Source organism: Dasypus novemcinctus, chromosome 9 (genome assembly GCF_030445035.2).
Source record: "Dasypus novemcinctus isolate mDasNov1 chromosome 9, mDasNov1.1.hap2, whole genome shotgun sequence".
In the NCBI taxonomy this organism is placed as follows: domain Eukaryota; kingdom Metazoa; phylum Chordata; class Mammalia; order Cingulata; family Dasypodidae; genus Dasypus; species Dasypus novemcinctus.
The window spans coordinates 7813257-7831359 of record NC_080681.1 but is presented as its reverse complement, the minus strand read 5'-3'; the positions used below and the strand labels follow the sequence as shown (position 1 = coordinate 7831359).

General features: G+C 52.0%; 1 protein-coding gene across 1 annotated transcript in view; it reads right to left on the bottom strand.

Annotated features, from left to right (window-relative positions):
• NGF (nerve growth factor) overlaps positions 1 to 10437 on the bottom strand; it is a 55011-nt gene extending 44574 nt beyond the window's left edge. Inside the window, exon 1 of the mRNA XM_004462943.2 lies at positions 10409 to 10437. The gene's annotated coding sequence lies outside the window, so the exon portion shown is untranslated. The remainder of the gene's footprint in view (positions 1 to 10408) is intronic.
• Positions 10438 to 18103: the final 7666 nt, after the last annotated feature.

The window sequence follows — 18103 nt, the reverse complement described above, 5'->3', positions numbered from 1 at the left end:
TTTCATACATAAGGGACTTTCTTGTCGGTGGTTGTGTTCTGGAACAATTGATTGCATTTTTCATTGCAAATTGCAGAAAGGGTGGATATATGCTTTCTTTTTTCAGATTTATTTTATTTCTCCCCACCCCCTTGTTGTTTATATTTGCTGTGTCTGTTCATCGTGTGCTCCTCTTCCTTTTCAGGAGGCGCCGGGAACTCCACCCGAGACCTCCCATGTGGGAAGGAGGTACCTAATTGCTTGAGCCACCTGTGCTTCCTGCTTTGTTGGGTCTCTCACTATGTTTTCCTCCTTCTGTCTCTTGTTGTATCATCCTGTTGTGTCAGCTTGCTGTCTTGCTTGTCTTCTCCGGGAGGCATGGGGAACCAAACCCGGGACCCTCCCATGCAGTAGGCGGGAGCTCAACCACTTGAACCACATCCACTTCCCATAAATATGCTTTTTTCCCACTCTTTGGGCAGAGAGAAAAGTAAGTCAGCATTTGCTTTTTCCAGACAAACAGGTACAACAGTGATGCATTTTAAATGGCCTCTTTGCTGGCTAGCAGTCCATTCAAGCTCTCCCAGGCTTGGTTCAATATAATCCACCTGCTTCTGAGGGGGTGCTGGGTATGAAGTGACAAATTTCTCTCTTCTGTCATCAGTGTTTTCTCAAGTGCAACTGGCCTGGTGCCATTAATTTTACAAGGAACAGGGGCATGAGTGGTGAAGGGGAAAGGAGAATACTAGCACAGAGATGAAAATTATCTCTAGAGCCAGGTCCATTTTCTCCCCCTTTGCCCCATTGTCCTGCACCTCATACAGAGACATCTTAAGCACCTGGAAAAGAGCATTAAATCTGTGGTTTGGACAGGGATTCATATATGAGGAGATGTCACTAATATCTGATCTGAGTCTTAGTGGTGAAAATGGGGCCCATGGCAAGGGCATTTTATGAGAAGAGAGTTGGGATGAGCCCTGGGGGAACAAGGAAAAATACAGAAGGAGGAGGAGGGGGGTACAGCTTTCATGTAAACAAAGAGGCAAGCAGCTGGTCATCACCAACCTGTCCTCAGGGGTTACATTGGGCAAGCTCTTGAGAAAATTGGGATGGGTCACCTTTGCAGCCCCAAAGTAGAATGTTGGGATGGCCATGCCTTCCTGTACCCTCTGACCGGGAACAGAAGCGCTGGGGTCAGCTGCAGGTTCTGGGTTGAGGGCTAGAGTTAGGATTGGGGTCGAGTTCACCTGAGTGTCAGCTCCAGGGTCAAAATCAAGAGCCTTTAAGCTCCAACTGGGAGAAAGTCTTCAACTCTCCATATCTAGGGGAGCCTGGAGCCTCACTCATGAGAAAATGGTAGGCTCTCTGCTTTGGGCAGGCACTTCTTCAGAATTTTGACAATGTCAACATTTTAATGGTATCTTAGCCCCGTTGACCTTATGAAAATATACCGAGGGGAAAAGATATGATTTGCAGGAACGGGAGCTCCTTCTGCAGTCACTGCACTCTCACCAGGACCGAAGCGTTTCTCCTGAAGGCGGGGTCGGGAGAGGCCCTGAGAGCCCGCGATGCTCCTGAGAACAGGGAGAAGGCTGTCTGGTGCCCCTCGAGCCATTAGCCATAGTCCCGTCTGGGGGAGCGGAATCCCAGACAGACAGCTCTGCAACCTCCAAGAGGGTGCGAGAAGGTGCAGAAGTCGGGGCAAAGACAAGATACGATTGTAGCTGCTGCCTTGCTGGGCTTGCCAGAGAGAACCCCAGCGCTGGGAAAGCTCAGGGAAGCCGTGACTTCAGGTGTGGTTTAATAGACAGGAAGAAGATAAGGAAAATGAAATGGGGGGCGGGGGGGGGGGGAGAAAAAGGGGGAGGGGGATGAGGGAGGGGGAGGGGAAGAGGGAGGGGGAGGGGGAAGAGGGGAGGGGGAAGAGGAGGGGGAATAGTAGAGGGGGAGGGAGAGAGAGCAGCTCGCACCTACAGAGGGTCCCCAGTGCTTCATCCTTCTTCACTCCTCTACCAACAGCCCACTGCAGTAGAGATTAGTGTCACCTTAGGATGAGGATGCTGATGCTTCCAGTACTTAAGTTACCCAAGATTATACAGGTAGAAATGACAGAGCTGGGACTCAAGCCCAAATTTGTCTGGTTTCTGAGCTACTTCCTTTCATAAATGGTGCTGTCTTCTTTACTGGTAGCTTTCAAACTTTTTGACCATAACTCATAGTAAAAAAAAAAAAAAGAAACATTTTCCATCATGATCCAGGTTGCACATATATGTGTGTATACATATCCACAACTAAACAATAGTTTCACTTCTCCTTGCAACACATACTGATTTTTAAAAACAACTTTACTCTACTCTCTTTGATTAAAGAGACAGAGCCGAATCCTAAATTGATTTCACAACCCCCTAATGGATCTCAACCTGTACTTTGAGAAACATTGTCCCTTCTGTTTCGTGGCAGTTGCCATGAAATGGTTTTCAACCTTTTGCTTGATCCTGTTGGATACTGGGCATCATCCATGCTTCTGAGGCATGCTGTTAATTATGAACTCTGGACCATCCCTCTGGTGAGGGGGCATCATTAATAAACTATTTCAGAAATTACAACTATCTGACAAAGCTGTTCGCTTGGATAGGAGCCAGTCCAGGAAACCATCCAGAAAACATAATCTCTGATCTCAGGCACCGACTGGTAGTATTTTAAGTAGCTGATGCATGCTTTCACAAAACTGATGTTTGTCTCATGCTCGGGGTTTGCCAATTACAGAAGAAACTATTTTCTCTGCTTTCAGGACGAGAGAAGTCATCTACTCAGATGGCACGATGCGCAGTCACCATTTAATGATAAAAATACCGGTGGGTCGCAGGGGGTCTTTTCAGTGCCCTGCGGAAAGTGGTTCTGTTTTCCTCGGTTTGGGGTGAGCACACACAGGATCTGAAAATTGGCCGGCCTCTCCGGGGAGTGTGTCTCCGCCCCGGCTTAGGACTGTGAGCTGATCTTGCTACTGCAGCTAGGAGCAGCCACAGGGTTGGTGAAATCAGACTGAGGTCGTGGAAAGTGAAGTCCAGCTCAGGGGGCTCAGCGCGAGCCGCCGCGCGTTGGCCCGGTGACTTCACTGCAAGCCCTGTGCGCGCTAATTGAGAAAGCATGTTCCCGGGATGGCCGCGTGCAAAAACCCAGAGTTACAATTTTTTTTTCATTCCTAAGAATTCCTTGAATATTTGCTGTGCGTGTCGATACAGCCACCCGGAGCACTTCTCATTCTTACTGAGCAGGGAGGTGTTTTTCTGCCGTGGCCCGGGTGAGGTTGTTAAAGGATGGGATTCTGGCAGAGGGCAACTGGGCGAGCAGCCAGGGCCTCTGCGGAGAAGCAGGTAGAGGGCAGGAGAGGAGAAAAATAACTTACCCCTTCCGTGCTTTTCCTGGGGATGGGTAAAAGCATGCAAGGCCCGATTCCTTGAAAAGCGAAGATGCCTGTTGAGTGCGCGCTCCTCTCGTTTCTCCAGGTCTGGGTAAAGCCCGCCCACCCAGGCTTCAGGAACAGCGCGTGAGCACGCGGGCACGTGGTGCGGTTCAGGCTCTGGGCTACAGGCTTTCTAGCATCTTTCCTGCCCTCTGACATTAGCACCACTCTCCCCTTCTACAGCTCAGGATTAAGTGAAGTGGCTAGCGCCTACGAAGCAGCGCTAGGATGGAAACCAGTTCTTCCGACTCGGTGCCGGCACTTCTTCCATAAAGTCCCGCCGCTCCCGGAAGCCCTCCGTGGAGCCTCCTGGCACGACACCTCGCCCCTCAGACGGCTGCCTTCCGGGAAGCTCTGCCGCCACCCCAGGAGCTAGTTTCCACACTGATGTCGCTCTCAGCTGCTCCCAGGGAGTTCATCTAGGTGAGAAGCTAAATGCGCCTGTGGACAGATGTTGTTCTGTCTGGAGGGATGTTTTGAGAGTCAAGAAATGGCACGTTCAAATTCAAAGTTCCGGCCTTTCTTGAAGAGTTGGGGGACCTGGTCGGGTTGGGGGCCTCCTGCAGAGCAGCACATGGCCGGCGCCCATCCCCGTTGGGTGGTGTGTCCCTCTCGAGCTTATCACAATCCCCACCGCTCCTGGTCTGTCTTCACATACATTGTCTGATGAGCCTCTGGAGGCATCTGATTGGGAGTCAAGAGCAAGCTCCTTGGGGTAAGATCATGACGTGTTTATTGAGTCCCCTACTGTGCCCAGCCCCCTAGCTAGACTACTGTTAAACGCCAATGAGAAGGAAAATCAAGCCGGTGGCCTGCTAGCCCTGGGCTGCCTTGTCCTGTGGGTAGGAACTGGCTCTCCTTAACCATAGGTGATATCCAGTTTAGCACTGGCCGCTCAGCCATGCCTGGCCTGCGAGAGCACACATCTCCGGCGGCCGTAGCACTGGCTTCCTCCTACTTCCTTCTCTTAGAAACATGTTAAGGTCCATAAAATCCTCAGGACATGGGGGAGTTATGCAGTAAGGAGCCAAAGCACTCTCAGAGCTGCCGGTAAAACACACGACCGTTCAAGAGCACTGCGTAACATTTCCAAACTACAAGTCCGAGGTGAAGTTTGCTTCTGAAGGAAAGTTACAAGAGAATTAGCTATCATTATGAAGCAAAGGTGATTCAGAACGATTTGTGTAAACTTCTATGGAAAGGAGAATGTTAATTACACAAGGTAGATGAATCAAGTCCTAGAGACGGCTTCAACACTACCAAAAAGATTTCTTCTCCCAATGCAACAAAGCTTTCTCCACAAAGACACAGAAAAAAACGCCGAGGTGATTTTTGTCCCACCTGAAGTGAACATGCAACGAAAGAAGGGCGCCTCTCAGATGGGTCCCCTCGAGGGAGAAGGGAAGGGAAGGAACGGTGTTTGTGGGGTGCCTCCGAAGAGGCGGCCTGTGTTGAGGTTCTGCCTAAGAACCCACTGAACGCTCACAGAGCCCCGCCTGGGGTGCACCCCTCCCGTGGCCTTCACTGGGCAGATGTGGGAACCTCGGTGCCCACATTAAGTCACAGAGCCCGAGGGTGAGCCCAGTGGGACCGCAAAGCCTGTGGGGTCAAGGAAGCCGGCCACAGCCCGACAGGCACTTGCCTTGCTAGCCTTTCTCCCACGGCTTCTCCTAAGGGGCTGCCGCCCTAGCCCAAACCATCTGCCAGGGTCCTGGGTGGCAGCTCTGTGCTGGCCCGCTCCTGGGCATCTCTGCTCTGGGGCTGCCTCCCGCGGGGCGCCCCCTCCCTCCGCTCGGCTCCTCCACTGCCTCCCAGCCTCCAGGCAGCTAGAACCCAGACTGGCCTCTTCCTTTGAAATTGACAGTCCCAAGTGAAGGCGCCTCTCTTGGTGGACGCCTTACACACGCGGGGGGCTCAACACGTCTTTACTGACGGCGATGACATGGTACCTCTGCTCGGGCACAGAAATGGGATAGAGTTTCATCAGCCTGGACACAGGAGAATGCAAGTCACTTCAACTCTGTATCAGACCCACGGTGATGAGGGGCTGAAGACAGGATACTCACATGCACGCGTGCACACAACCCTTGCAAGGGCTGAGTTCGTGCAGCTTCCATATGGCCACTTGCCTGGGCTCATTTTGGTTTGCTTGTAGGGGGAGAGGACATATACCATCAATTCCAGCTACCGAAGGAGCAGCCAAAGGAAACGTGGAATTCAGCCCAACTATTCAAGCTAGCAAATATTTTGTGGTTAATGGGAAACTATTTCAGTCGATGGGTTGTAACTGCCCTTGACATGCGATGGCTCTGTGGGAAGCTCAGACCATTCATTCCCACTGACCTCCCCAGCTCCTTCCTCTTGCAGGCTCTCCACCTGCAGAAACCACCGCCGGCAGTGTCAAAGCAACTCAATCATCTTTGCCTCATGAGACATTTTCAGGAAAATCCTGAATGTCTGACTCTGACTAATACTGCTATTAATAAAAAGACTTTCCCGTACAAGAAAGAGGTTGGCCAAGCTCCTGGGCAATTCTAAAAGCATTTGCTAGTCCTACCTGACAGATTTCATCATCAGACCAACTTCATTTGGGGATCTCCCAAAGACTTCTGCATCTTTTTTCCCCCTCATTAGGAATCAGCTCTAAACTCTGCCAGCATTGGTGCTATGTTTACTTTTTCTCTCTTGTTAGTAATGACTTGGGGGTGAGTAGCAAGTAAGTGTTCCTATAATATCCTTCGGCAATAATATTCATTTTTGCACTATGAATAAGCAAATTGTTCTATTTTTTGTTCCCCAGTGAGATCTTGGGGCAGGGATGAAAATAATGTCAGCTTCTACATGAGAGTAAACCCGGTGTTGCAAGCTCTATCCCTCTGCCTCCCTTATTTTTCCCCAGTCAAATGTCACGTTATTGATTCTCATTTATTCTCACAGCTTGGGCACAGTGGTATTAATTGGGAATCACCATGCCCTCGCTCTCTTAAGTGCTGCCAGTGATGGGGAGGTCTGCTTCCCCGTCCTGCGTTCAGGGAAGGTGCCTCCTGGTGCCGGAGTGTGATCCATTCAGCAGAGGAGGGAAGGACTCCCCCCGGGGCTGTGCACGCCCCGGGGCAGGCAGGCCGCCTGTGTTTTTAATAGCATATGGCAAGAAGGAAGCCGCTATGCTCTAATACCACCGGCCCTTACCCCCGCCCTTCCTGGTTTGCCATTCGCGGGGGCCCTCTGCAGTCATGCTCCAGTGCCAAACGGCAAAGGATGGCACCTGGCTGACCGCAGCCCCGCGGTTCCTGCCAGTGGCGTCCTGGGGCCGCATGTGCGGGCTTTTGGGGGCTGGACGTCTGAAGCTCTGCTTCAAGGATTTAGTAATAGATGCCCCGACACAAGGACCTGAAAGAAAGGCCCTCGTTGATAACGTCCAAGCGAGTTCTCGACTGGCAGAAATAATATTCTTTCAATGAGAATTTGGCCAGAAAGAGGGCAATTTTGGTTGCCCCCTTGACTTCTGGCATTTAGTAGGCAAGGCAGGGGTTCTGAACTTCTTGCCTTGTGCAAATCCATCACACGACCAAGAATGGTCCCCCCATGCCAAAACCCCATTCGGAAACACTATTAATCCAATACACTTGTTTTATAGGTGGGGAAAGTGAGGTCTGAGAAGGTCAGTGACTTGCTCAAGGTCACACAGCTACTTTCCCATCTCACCCACAACTGAGAAAACTACCACAGCAAATTTACCCAAATGATAGGAGAAAAACACCAAGAGATGTTTCAGTCTGATTCCTCCTGTCCTAGTCTGATGCCAACAGGTTATAGAAATGCCCTTAAAACAGGGAAAGTAGCTCACAGAGTAGTGATGAAAGCATCCTGAGGCGTGGAAAAGTCGTCTTCGTTGTACATTTCCATTATTCTTCTGGTCTGGGCTACACTTGGTGGCTGAAGGTCTCTCCTGCTCAGCTCACAGGGTGGCATTTCCATGTCTGTGCCCACCCAATCGAAAGGCTAACGGCCCCCGTAATCTCGTGGCCCCAGCTGCATCTCTGTGTCAGGGTCTTCCTGGCCCCACCGCCATTTGGAGTTAGAGTCTTAACGACCCGGCAGGAAGCTAGGTCCCGGGACGCGCTGAGGAACGGCTTTTCATTCCCACTTATTTGCCAGATTCCACCACATGCTGTTCAGTGAAACGGGTCCAGCACAGAATCGATTCCTTAGGACGAGCGGAGACTGCTAGCTGACAGGTTAGCTGATGGTTTGCAAGACCAGAGGTGCCAGGCAAAGAAAAACAAGCCCTCTGGGAACATGGGGTCTTTGCTCAGAGATAGCCAGCGATTTTATGTGAACCCTCAGCAAACCTTCCACCGCCTCCCCGAGAGCAGCAAGAATACCGGCTACCGGCAGGGATCACCAGGGCCTGCCCTGGACTCCCCAATCCTTGCAAGTTCTTTCTGCGAGAAGGTAAAGGGCTGGGCCGTGGTTCCCTGCGTGGGACCGATGTCTGCTGGGGGATCTGGGGCTTGCATCTGCTGGGTCTCCTCTGCAGCTTCCCGGCGGCTCCACTACAGTTGCGGCTGCAATAGGGCATTCCACAAACGTGCAGCCGTGCTCGCCACGCACTGGAACGTAGAGCTGTGCGATTTTCTCATCCATTTAATCTCAGTAATGATGAGAAACTGCCCTCAGGCTCCAGCCCTGCCCTGCCCTGCCCTATTCTCCCTGCTGATGTCGGCAGCTGGGGCCCCCTTCCTGACCAAGGAAGAGATTTCTTGATGGCAGAGAATAGGAATGTGCAGCCTCTTCCCCTGGGCCCCCAGGTGCCCCAGGGCGGGGGAGCTGTGGGTGGGCAACGGGGGGCGGTGAGAACCTCACGAAAGGCGAAGGGTAAGGAAAGACGCACAGACACCAGTGGACTGGCCTAAGGGGGCCCAACTCGCCAATCCTCTGGCAGACCTGGGCTGCTTTAGAAGTAAGACGGCTCTCAGGGCAGGCAGCGGTGCCAGGACTAAAAAAGCCTCAAGACCTATTCTTACAGGTTCATCGAAACATGCATTCCCAGGCCCCGCCACCTGCCTCAGACCTTAGTTTCTGTTTCGCGGTGTCCGCTAACATCATTTTCCCCTTCCAGGCCTACCATTTGTTCACTAGTAGAAAAACGCTGGAAGTAGAAAGAGGGAGGGGTTTGGCGCAGTGGGAAGACAGCCCACACCCCTCCACCCACCCAGCAGGCCTCTGAGGGAGACGATGCTTGAGGACACCCATTTCTTCTGTAAGGGCAGACGGGGCCAGTCTCGGTCCCCAGATCCCCCAAGACCCTGGCTTCCTCTGAGCCTCTGGGAACACTGCCCATCCCAGATCCACATTCGGGCTACCCAGACTGGCACGTAACATATTCAACAGAAGACACCCACGGGAGGTCTAACGCAGCCTTTCCTCCTTAATTTCTCAGGGAGACAAAATTTCAGGTATTCAGTAAGAAACTGTGAACGCTGGGCCGGAGGGGGCCAGCTGTTGCTGCGGTGCATGCGCTGCCTTGAGGAGAAATATTTCCCTCCAGCAGACGTAACTGACAGCTTCAAGAGTTTGAAGAGTAGCTGATCAGGTCGTGCAGCGATGTTACTGGTGGCCCCTGCACCAGCGTCTCTGAGTTTGCAGAATGCAGCTGGTGTTGGGGGGGGGGTGGTGGCTGAGGCTGGCAGTGGGTGCACCCGGAGGATGGAGCCAGGACAATTAATCAAGTGCCTTATCTCCAGGATTTCCACTGGCTTCCGATGACAGACAGGGCAGGGACACTGAAGAGAGAGCGCTATTTTGGTTTCCAGCTGGGAACGTGCACTCAGTTTTCCTTAATACCCCTATCACCCCGAAGGCTTTGCTGTAATACACTTTAATGCATGAGACACCCATAAATTATCCCTCAAACTGTTACAACTTCCAACCTGGAACGACTTGGAAAAACCAGCCTAACAAGCAGGCTCTTTTAATCTCTCAAGTCACAGGAGAAGAGAAAGTTCAAACAGAAAACACCTTCCATGAGAATCTCCGAGATTTTTTTTTTTTAAAGGAGAAGCGTTGTAATCCAGCGGAGCTCAGCAGTTTGTTTACGTTGGCTCCAAGATGCAGCTCCCTACCCCCGAATCCTCTCTCTCCCTCCCCTCTGTCCTCGCGGCCAGTCCCCAAGGCGAGGCCCCACCGCTCCACGCCAGCTTCTCCCACACCTGGCAGCAGACAGCAGGGGGTGAGGCGTGTGACACAAGTAGCGCGGCCAAGCCTGGGCGACCTCCACCTGAGCCTGCCCAGCGCGGCCCAGGCGGGTCCTGAGCGCGCCAGACCCCGGATCGCCCAGCGCAGGCTTCCCGGGTCAACCCCCGGGGCCTGGCTCTGGACTCCCAGCCGGCGTGCGACGCGCGAGACCTCTGTGCCATCCCCTGCATCCCCGCTCTAGCGCCCCAGGCCCCGCTTTTCCGCTCACCTGGGAGCAGCGTGGCACTTTGCAGACTTGGCGCCCACCGCAGCCCGCGCCCGCTCTGCACTCTCTCTCTCTCGGTGGAGCAGACCACCCCTCGGCCCGCCCGGCGCGCTTGCAGCCCGCGCATCCCTCTCTCCTCGGCGCGCATTCACTCTCGCTCACTTGCGCGCTGTCCCCTTTTAGCCCCGGAGCCGGTCCCTGGCACCGCCGTGCGGTTCCTGCAGGCTCTACGGGTGCCTCCCAGACTTAGCGCCGTGCGGGGACCCGGACCTCCGCGACCAGAGAGCGCGCTGCTCCGCGGACTCGCCGGCCCGAGGAGGGTCCCGCGCCCCCCGCACCCACTCGGGACAGCCCGCTCGGGTCTGCACCTCAGGTAGGAAGTATCCGAAGAGCTCGGCTGCCCGGGACTCATGCACACTCTCCCGGGTTGCCCAGCCACCCTCGCCCGCACCCGCGTCGGCGCTGCGCCCCTCTCCGGCTCGGCTCGGGGCAGCCTGACTCACCGCTGCGCTCCCCTCCGGCTCCCAGCGCGCTGTGCTGTGCCGGAGCCGAGCTGCTCTTACACAGGCTCCTTCGGATCTTAGCCCCTCCCCCCGGGTTCCTGAGTCACACAGCTCCAAATCCTGCCCCCCACCCCACCCCATCTCCACCCCCAGCCCCGCACCTGCTCTCACTGGGCAGAGGTGCCCAGCAGCGGGGGGCCTGGGAATTAGAGGTCGATTGCCCCCACGAGGGCCGGCGGGACCCAGCCAGGGAAAGGTTCCCACCAGCAAAGGTCAAAGGGAAGCGCTCCGGGTCCGAGGCGCCTCGGGCGCCAGGCCGCTCGGGGTTTTTCTGTGAATTCAGGTAGAGTTGCTCGCCCGGAAGCCGATGGGCCGGCAGGCTGGGACGGGGCGAGGCTGCCCGCCTCGCCTATCCGCCCTCCCCGGCGTGTTGCCCGCCTGCCCCGGCGCCACTGGGGTCAGCTCTGCGCCACCCTTGCCCGGGGAGAGGCTGCAACCGCGCAGTCCAAGCGCTCTTTCTTGCTCCCCGAAGCTTATGGAGAGGGAGCAGTTGAGGGAGCTCGCGAGGTGCCCGGGCTCCTAGACCTGAGGGCGGGCAGCCGCTCCGAGGGCCAGAACCATCCAGAAGACCGCGTGGGGAAAAGGGGCAGAGGACTTCAGGCGTCAGGGGCTAGGCCTGGGAGCCCTACTAGGGCCCTCGAATCCGTGGCTTCCCGGGGGCTCCCAGACCCTCTGAAACTGTAGGCAGATCTGTACGTCTGTGTATGGTGTGTGCGTTTTCTGGGAAAAGGGACCCCAGGTTTCATCAGTTTTGCAAGATGTGACCCCAAACTGGCCTAGACAGCCATCCTCTGCCCACCCCACCACCTCGCAGCATCCCCATGACCCCCACGTGCAGGAAATGAAGGGACGGGACCTCCCCACCTGCTTCACTGTTTCCTGGGCTCTCCGGATTCACCATCTGCCAGGGGATCTTCCTTGGCTGATGCCTGCCCTTCTGCCCAGTCTGCCCCCCGGCATCTAAGTCAATACCAGCAAGGGAGAAATGCCTTCAAGTCAGGCTTTGCCCGGTTGGCGTCAAGAGCGGTAACCAAGTTTTGGATCAAGGAAGCTGTGGCAGCACGGCGCAGCTGAAGGCTCCCCTCCGTGGTGCTGAGACTTAGCGGGGCACCAGGGCTCCTGCTACAAATCCCAGGGTGGCCCTTAACCCGCCCCCCCCCCCCCCCCCCCGCCGTGGAGGGCACTTAAGTGAGCTGGGGCCCAGCCCCCTCAAAGAGGTCTGAGGTCTGGAATTCTGTTTTCTTTATGCCCCTATACCCAGGCTTGCCCAACTTAGGCATGCTCGAGAAGGATGAGCATCGAAGTCAGCCTTCGCTTTGGTGTGACCTCGTTATTTCCCAGCAAAGGCTTGTCCACTTCTGATTTGTTCAGATGCAGGTGGGGGACCAGCACACTGGGGAGGTGAGGGCAAGAGGCCAGGGAACTCCATTCATGACCCTTTCTGCAGAAGTAGCATCGCAGTCAGGGTGATCCATTAGGAAATTTATCATCAATTAAACAAAGGCCTTTCCAGACAATCGAACAAATTCATTCGTCAATCATATCAAGTATAAACTTATTTGAAAGCACCAGTCCAAAGCCTTACACAGTAGCTGCCCGAGAATTTAGGGATGAAGTTGAAAATTTTAGGGTAACAGAGAATTTGGGGCTGAATACAGAGTTTTTGTATGTGTCCTTGTGGCATCACCCAGAAGGACAGAAGGATTTGGGGCACTTGCATGTGGTATGTAAGAGGGAAATTTAAAAATGATGTAAGAGAATGTAAGCCTCCATGTCCCAGCCCCCAGACTGTGGATCATGTTCTTACGGCACATGTTGATTTAATAAGAGTCCTTTCCATCCTGAAAAGCTCCATTTCTATTCCCACACTTTAAGGATCTTGAGTAACTGAGAACATATAAGGAACAAACAATAACCCCCAAGATTATTTATTGAAAGCCTACTATGTGCCAGGCACTGTGGCATGGACATGGTTCTGGCGGGGGGAGTGATTATTAGGCCTTGGCCATATTTATCAGTCTCCCCAGATGCTAGCACAGGGCCTAGCACACAGTAGGTTGTCAATAAATGCTTGTTGAACAGCGGCCAGTGACATTTGTGGCTATCAGACAACCCATTCACACCAGATTGGTTTTCAGTAGGTTCCAGATCAGGCTGACCTTGGCACAGAGACCATAGCCAGGTGTCTCTTCTCTTGCCTCTTCCTCTTTCATATAGATGCCAAATGGAAATAACCTTCTCCTGGGTCATTACGAGAAGGACTTTAAGGCTTGGACCAGCTACATTTAGAGGAAGGAAAAACAATGGAGAGAGCAGTGATCACAAGGAATGGTGCAGACAAGCAGAGGATAAGAATGTTTTTCTGAACTAGATTTTCTCGAAAGAGCATTTATCCAGGGTATCAAAATAAGCGGCAGCTGATGGATTTGCTGACTGGGAGCTTGGATTGTGGTGTATACAGTGATTGTTGTTATTTCTGAGGATTCAGAAGCCTGAAGCCACTGAGCGCCTCATCAACAGCAACACTCAGCCTGGCACAGAGCTCCTGCCTATTGCTGCTCTGCAGAAGGCCAGGACAAAGAGCACATGCTATTTAAAACACCACGAGGCTCCGCAGCGATCTGCCAGCAAGGATGGAATCGGCGGATCTGCTGGCTGTATGTGTGAAACACAGAAATATCTTCCCAATTGCTGGAGGAAGTGATAGTTTCATCTCAAAGGATTTTTAAATTTTTTTTCTTTCTTTCCTGCCTTCTAATCAGAGTGAGGGAAAATTCAGAAGAGAAAATATTTCATAATGTGTAGCGAGATGACATGGTTACAGAATCACAAGATGACCAAATCCAGCTACGTCATTTATGGATGATGAAACAAGGGTTCAGGAAAGGCACGGGCTCGGCCAAGCGCTCATGGTCCAGCTCTGAGGCCGGAACAAAGACTTCCCAACCCTTGTAAGTGGTCCAGTGGCAGAGAAGAGATTTGCCCCACGCCTGTGGGCCTGAAGCTCTTGCTGCCCAACACCAGGCTCCCTCCTCCTCTTCACCAAGTTCGTCTCTCACTGCCAAGTCCTCCTGGTGCCCTGAGCTCTCCGCAGCCTTGGACTCTGCTGTGGCTGCTTCTGGCCAGCCCTGTCCTCTGGAGGCGTCCGTGCCTGCACCCGCCCTCTCCCTCTCTGGTTTCTCCTTCTGCCCTTGCACCCACGTGCCTCCCAAGGCTCCGCCCTGGGGCGGCACCCTCCTTTCCACGCTCGCTGTTCCAGGTGCCCCCTCCCCATGTCCTGACCCCACCCCACCGCTTCAGTCCTGACCCGTCATCCTCCATCACTGCCATTTCTGATCACCCCGTATGTGCAAGATGCCATCTAGGTTCTCTTTTCTGGATACCTGGAAGGCACTAGGCGAGAACTGTGTTTCTTTCTCACCTCTGACCCTCAGTCCCCTCCATCCAAAATCCTTGGTCTTACTTTCCCAGACAGTAGCCAAGCGCCTCCCCTCATTGGAACAGGTCGGTGAATCCACCTGGGCTGAGGACAGTTCCGCTGTCCGCCAGCGGGGGCACTGCAACCTAGGAAAGATACCCACTTGGGACTGGGGAAATGGAGCCCACCACCCTGTCTATCCTCAGAGGCTGTGTGACCTTGGGAGAAAGACCTTTCCCCTTTGAGTCATAATAACCATGTGCCGAAATAGTTACCGAGCAGCTGCTATGTGCTCGTCCTGTTTTAGGTGCTAAGGGAGTCAGCAAAGTGGACAAAACAGTCTCCAGGGTGGACCTTAAATTTTAGCAATTTGTCTCTCTCATTTAATCAATATTTATTAAATGGGCAGTATGTGCCAGGACCTTTAAAGGATAATTGTGATTTTGATGAGCTTGAGCTGGGTTAGAGGGTGAGACAGATTCAGAAACAGGCAATGGAGAGTCAAGCCAGCCATCGGGGAGTGGGATTGTGGCCACTGCTCTCCTGACCCGATCAGCCCCGAGCAGGTCTTCATTGGCTCCGTCTTCAGAGAGACCGTTCCTGTGCCTCTCTCACTAAGGCGAGGGCTCAGTGCTTCTCACGAGCCCACGGCCAAGGCACGTGGGCCTCCGTGACGCTGCAGACGCTCCCACGTTTCCATCCAGGTGCTCGCTTTCAGCCCCCACCAGCTCCGGAGCACAGCCGGAGTACAGGCATCCTGGTGGGGCCTCCTCGGATATGGCTCCAGCGCAGGGCCCCCTCTGCTGAGGACGCGCCCCGTGGGGTGGCAGCTGCTTGCCTGGAGCAGCACTGGCGGGTAGGGCTCCTCGGTGCTGGAGTGGACACGAGTCTCTCCCCTTCTTTTTCATTGCATGTTTGGAGAGGTTCAGGGTAGGTGGATTCCACCGCATCATGGGTGAGTCTGTCGCCTTAGTGTTCAGGTTCATGCCTTCATTGAAATCCTCTTCTGGGGCAGGATCTGTGTTAGGTATAAAGAAACAAAGATAAAGAGGAACTCTTTCCTGCCATATAGGAGCTTACTGTCCCGAGGCAAAGCAGACCCATAAACTGATGAGATACATTCATGGGAAGACACGGAAGCTCAGGGGATGGATAATTTGACCAACGTGGAGCTTCAGGGATTCTTCGTTGTCATCCTAATGCACTTCGTGGGCATTCCATATTCTTTAAAGTGACTTAGGAGGTCTTTTGTCATCTGGCCCCTCGTGTCCCTTCATCTGTCCATCTTGCTTCTTCCTCTTTCTCTCTCTCTTTTTTCTTTTTCTCCATCTCCAAGCTTGGTAAATTTTTATTTTCAGTTCACAAAACAAACTATGCTGGAGCCACTAGGTCCTGTATATGTTTCCAATGCTATAATACTGTAAAATGCTGCAAAAACTATCACCACTTCCTTACCTCCTTGTTTTGTTTTGTTTTTAAATTGTATTTTTATTTTTTATTTTTAGGAGGTACCAGGGATTGAACCCAGGACCTTATACATGTGAAGCAGGTGCTCAACCACTGCTCCCTTCCACCTCCTCCTTCACCTGCCCTGTTCTTCTTCCTTTGGGACTCATCTGTTGGAATTTCAGATAACATTGCTGATGGGGTGCTTCTCTGATCCTTTAAGTCAAGACTGGGTACCCTTTTTAGGTGCATCTGTGGCACACTGTATTGCTCAGAGCATATGTTTAGTACATTTTTTAAAATGAGCTTTGAAGGATGAGTAAACACAGTAGGAAAAACGTTGGGAAGGGAATCATTTGAGATAGAGGGAATGACCTTGAATCAAGGCAGGCAATGTGAAATAGCATGTGTATGCAGGACGCTGCAGCCAGTTCTGAATTAATGGAGCATGAAGTGGCAGGAGATGAAACAGGAGCAGTCTCAGGTGAAGTCAAGGAGGGCCTGGATTACAGTCAGGAGGACCAAATGCAGGAGACTGCCTGGGATCTCCGGTCATTGTGCAGGTGAACAAGGATGGTGGCCTGAGTTGGGCAAGGGGAGTTGAGGTGCAGAATCAAAATATGTTCTTGACTAAATACCCATTCTGGTGGGTGAAAATAGAACCTTTCAGTTTTTTTTTTCTTTTTAGTTAAGGTGTGGCCAACTGAATCAGGATAGGTCATGATCCTATTCCCAGAAGTCTTAGAGAAAGCCTTGGTGATGAGCTGGAAGCTGGTAGTTAAAGGTACTTGGATAAGAAAGAAGAGGACATTGCCATATGACAGGAAAACCAAGAAACTCAAGGACTGCTGGCCAGCCAGAATGCTTCCTGGGAGGAAGTCAGCCTCTTAAAAGCCAGTGCCATGATAGGGAATTCTGGCCTCTGAAACCATGAACCAATAGACTCCCATTGTTTCAGCCAATCCATTGTGTGGTATTTGTCAAAGCAGCCTGGAAACTAAGACAGGAGTTAAGTATGGAGAGGAAACATTTTCAAAAGAAGTTTAGGGGATAAATTTTCCAGGATGTGGGGAATGATTGGATAGGGGGATGAAGTAGAGGAAGGGGTCCCCTGGATTACCCTGAATCCTGATTGGCCCAATCAGATAAATGTTGATACCAGTGTGGAAATGGGGCATCTGAAGGTGGGGCCAGGGTTGTAGGCTGGGAAGCAGAGGGTAGGATTTGACGAGGCCTCTCCATCAATGCCAGACTCTCTCCTGTAGCACAATGGCTGAGGCGCCAAGGTATATGTGACTTATCTTCCAGAAGCATGAATCCAAGAAAGCATGCATTTTTTGTTTCTTCAATGCCCACTCCCACCTTGAGATGCAGGCACAGGAGTGTGGGAGAAGGGCCCTGGGCAATGCTTGCCTGGCCAATCCTTTCCTCCTTCCTGCTCTCCTCTCTGGGGCTAAAGGGGAGTGCCCTTACTCCTCTTTTTCTCACGTCAGAACTCCTCTTCCATCACACCCTGGGCTTTCTCGACCATATGGCTTAAAGTAAACTCCACAATCAAGACCTCCAAGCCTGACCCCTGACATTTTAATAGGAGCCTAAGGGATTCAGAAAACTCTCTTCTCTTGAGAATGCCTGGCTTCCAAATTTTTATCTTGCTCTGCATTCAGAAATCCTTTCCTGGATGTGGAGAACTGAATAAAGACTTCCTTTTTGCATTCCGGGGGCAACAACCTCCAAGGTCCCCTGTGAGAACCACATGCCTACGATAGCATGAGGGGAGGTCACATGCTGGGAAATACAAAATAGTGTACATGAACACGTGTGTGCACACCCATATATGTGCATACACACATTTGTTACACTTTCACAATTGTCGATTGTCTTCTATCCCAAGTAAACTTTAAGATCCCTAGGAACTTAAAATCCTAGGACCCACCACAATGCCTGGAGTAGAGTCAGTTCTCAATAAAGGCAAATTACATGAATGAATAAATTGAGATGATACAACTAGCAAGTAACTAAACTGGTCTCTTGGCCTACAAAGCCCATGCTCCTGAGAAGGGTGCCTAATTGACTGTTATTGGGGGGAATTATCTTTTTTAATTATTTATTTTGAAATACTTTCAAACTTACAGGACAGTTTAAAAATAATACAAACCCCATAGAGAGAACTCCAACATGCCCTATCCTGGTTACCTAGATCCACCAATTTTAACATATGGCCACATTTGCCATATCATTCTATCTATCTGTTCATCTATCTGCCTCTCTGTTAGTCCATTTTCTGAACACTTGAGTATAGGCTGTAAACACCTTGCTTCTTGGACACGATACCACAGTGTACGTTTCCTAAGAACAAGGATTTTCACTTGTGCAACCACCTTAGTTAAGCGCAGTTATCAAATTCAAGAAATTTAACATAAAACTTAGTCTATATTCCAATTTTTTTATATGTCGCAATCACGTCTTTTTGAGCCTTTCCTCTTCCCTTGTTAGATCTTGTCCAGAGTCACATATTAATTGTCATTGTCTCTTTAGTGGCTCTTTTTTTTTTTTTTCAATTATGGGAACATATGTACAACATAAACTTTCCCATATCAGCCACTCCCAAGCAGACCATTCCATGACGTTAAACACTTTCACTATCTTGGAGTGCCCTCACCACCTTCCACTGCTAAAACGTCCCCCGCCCCACACAGAAGCCCCATGCCCAGAGCACTGACTCTCACTTCCCCCTGCCCTCTGCCCCTGGCAAGCTGGACTCTACTTTC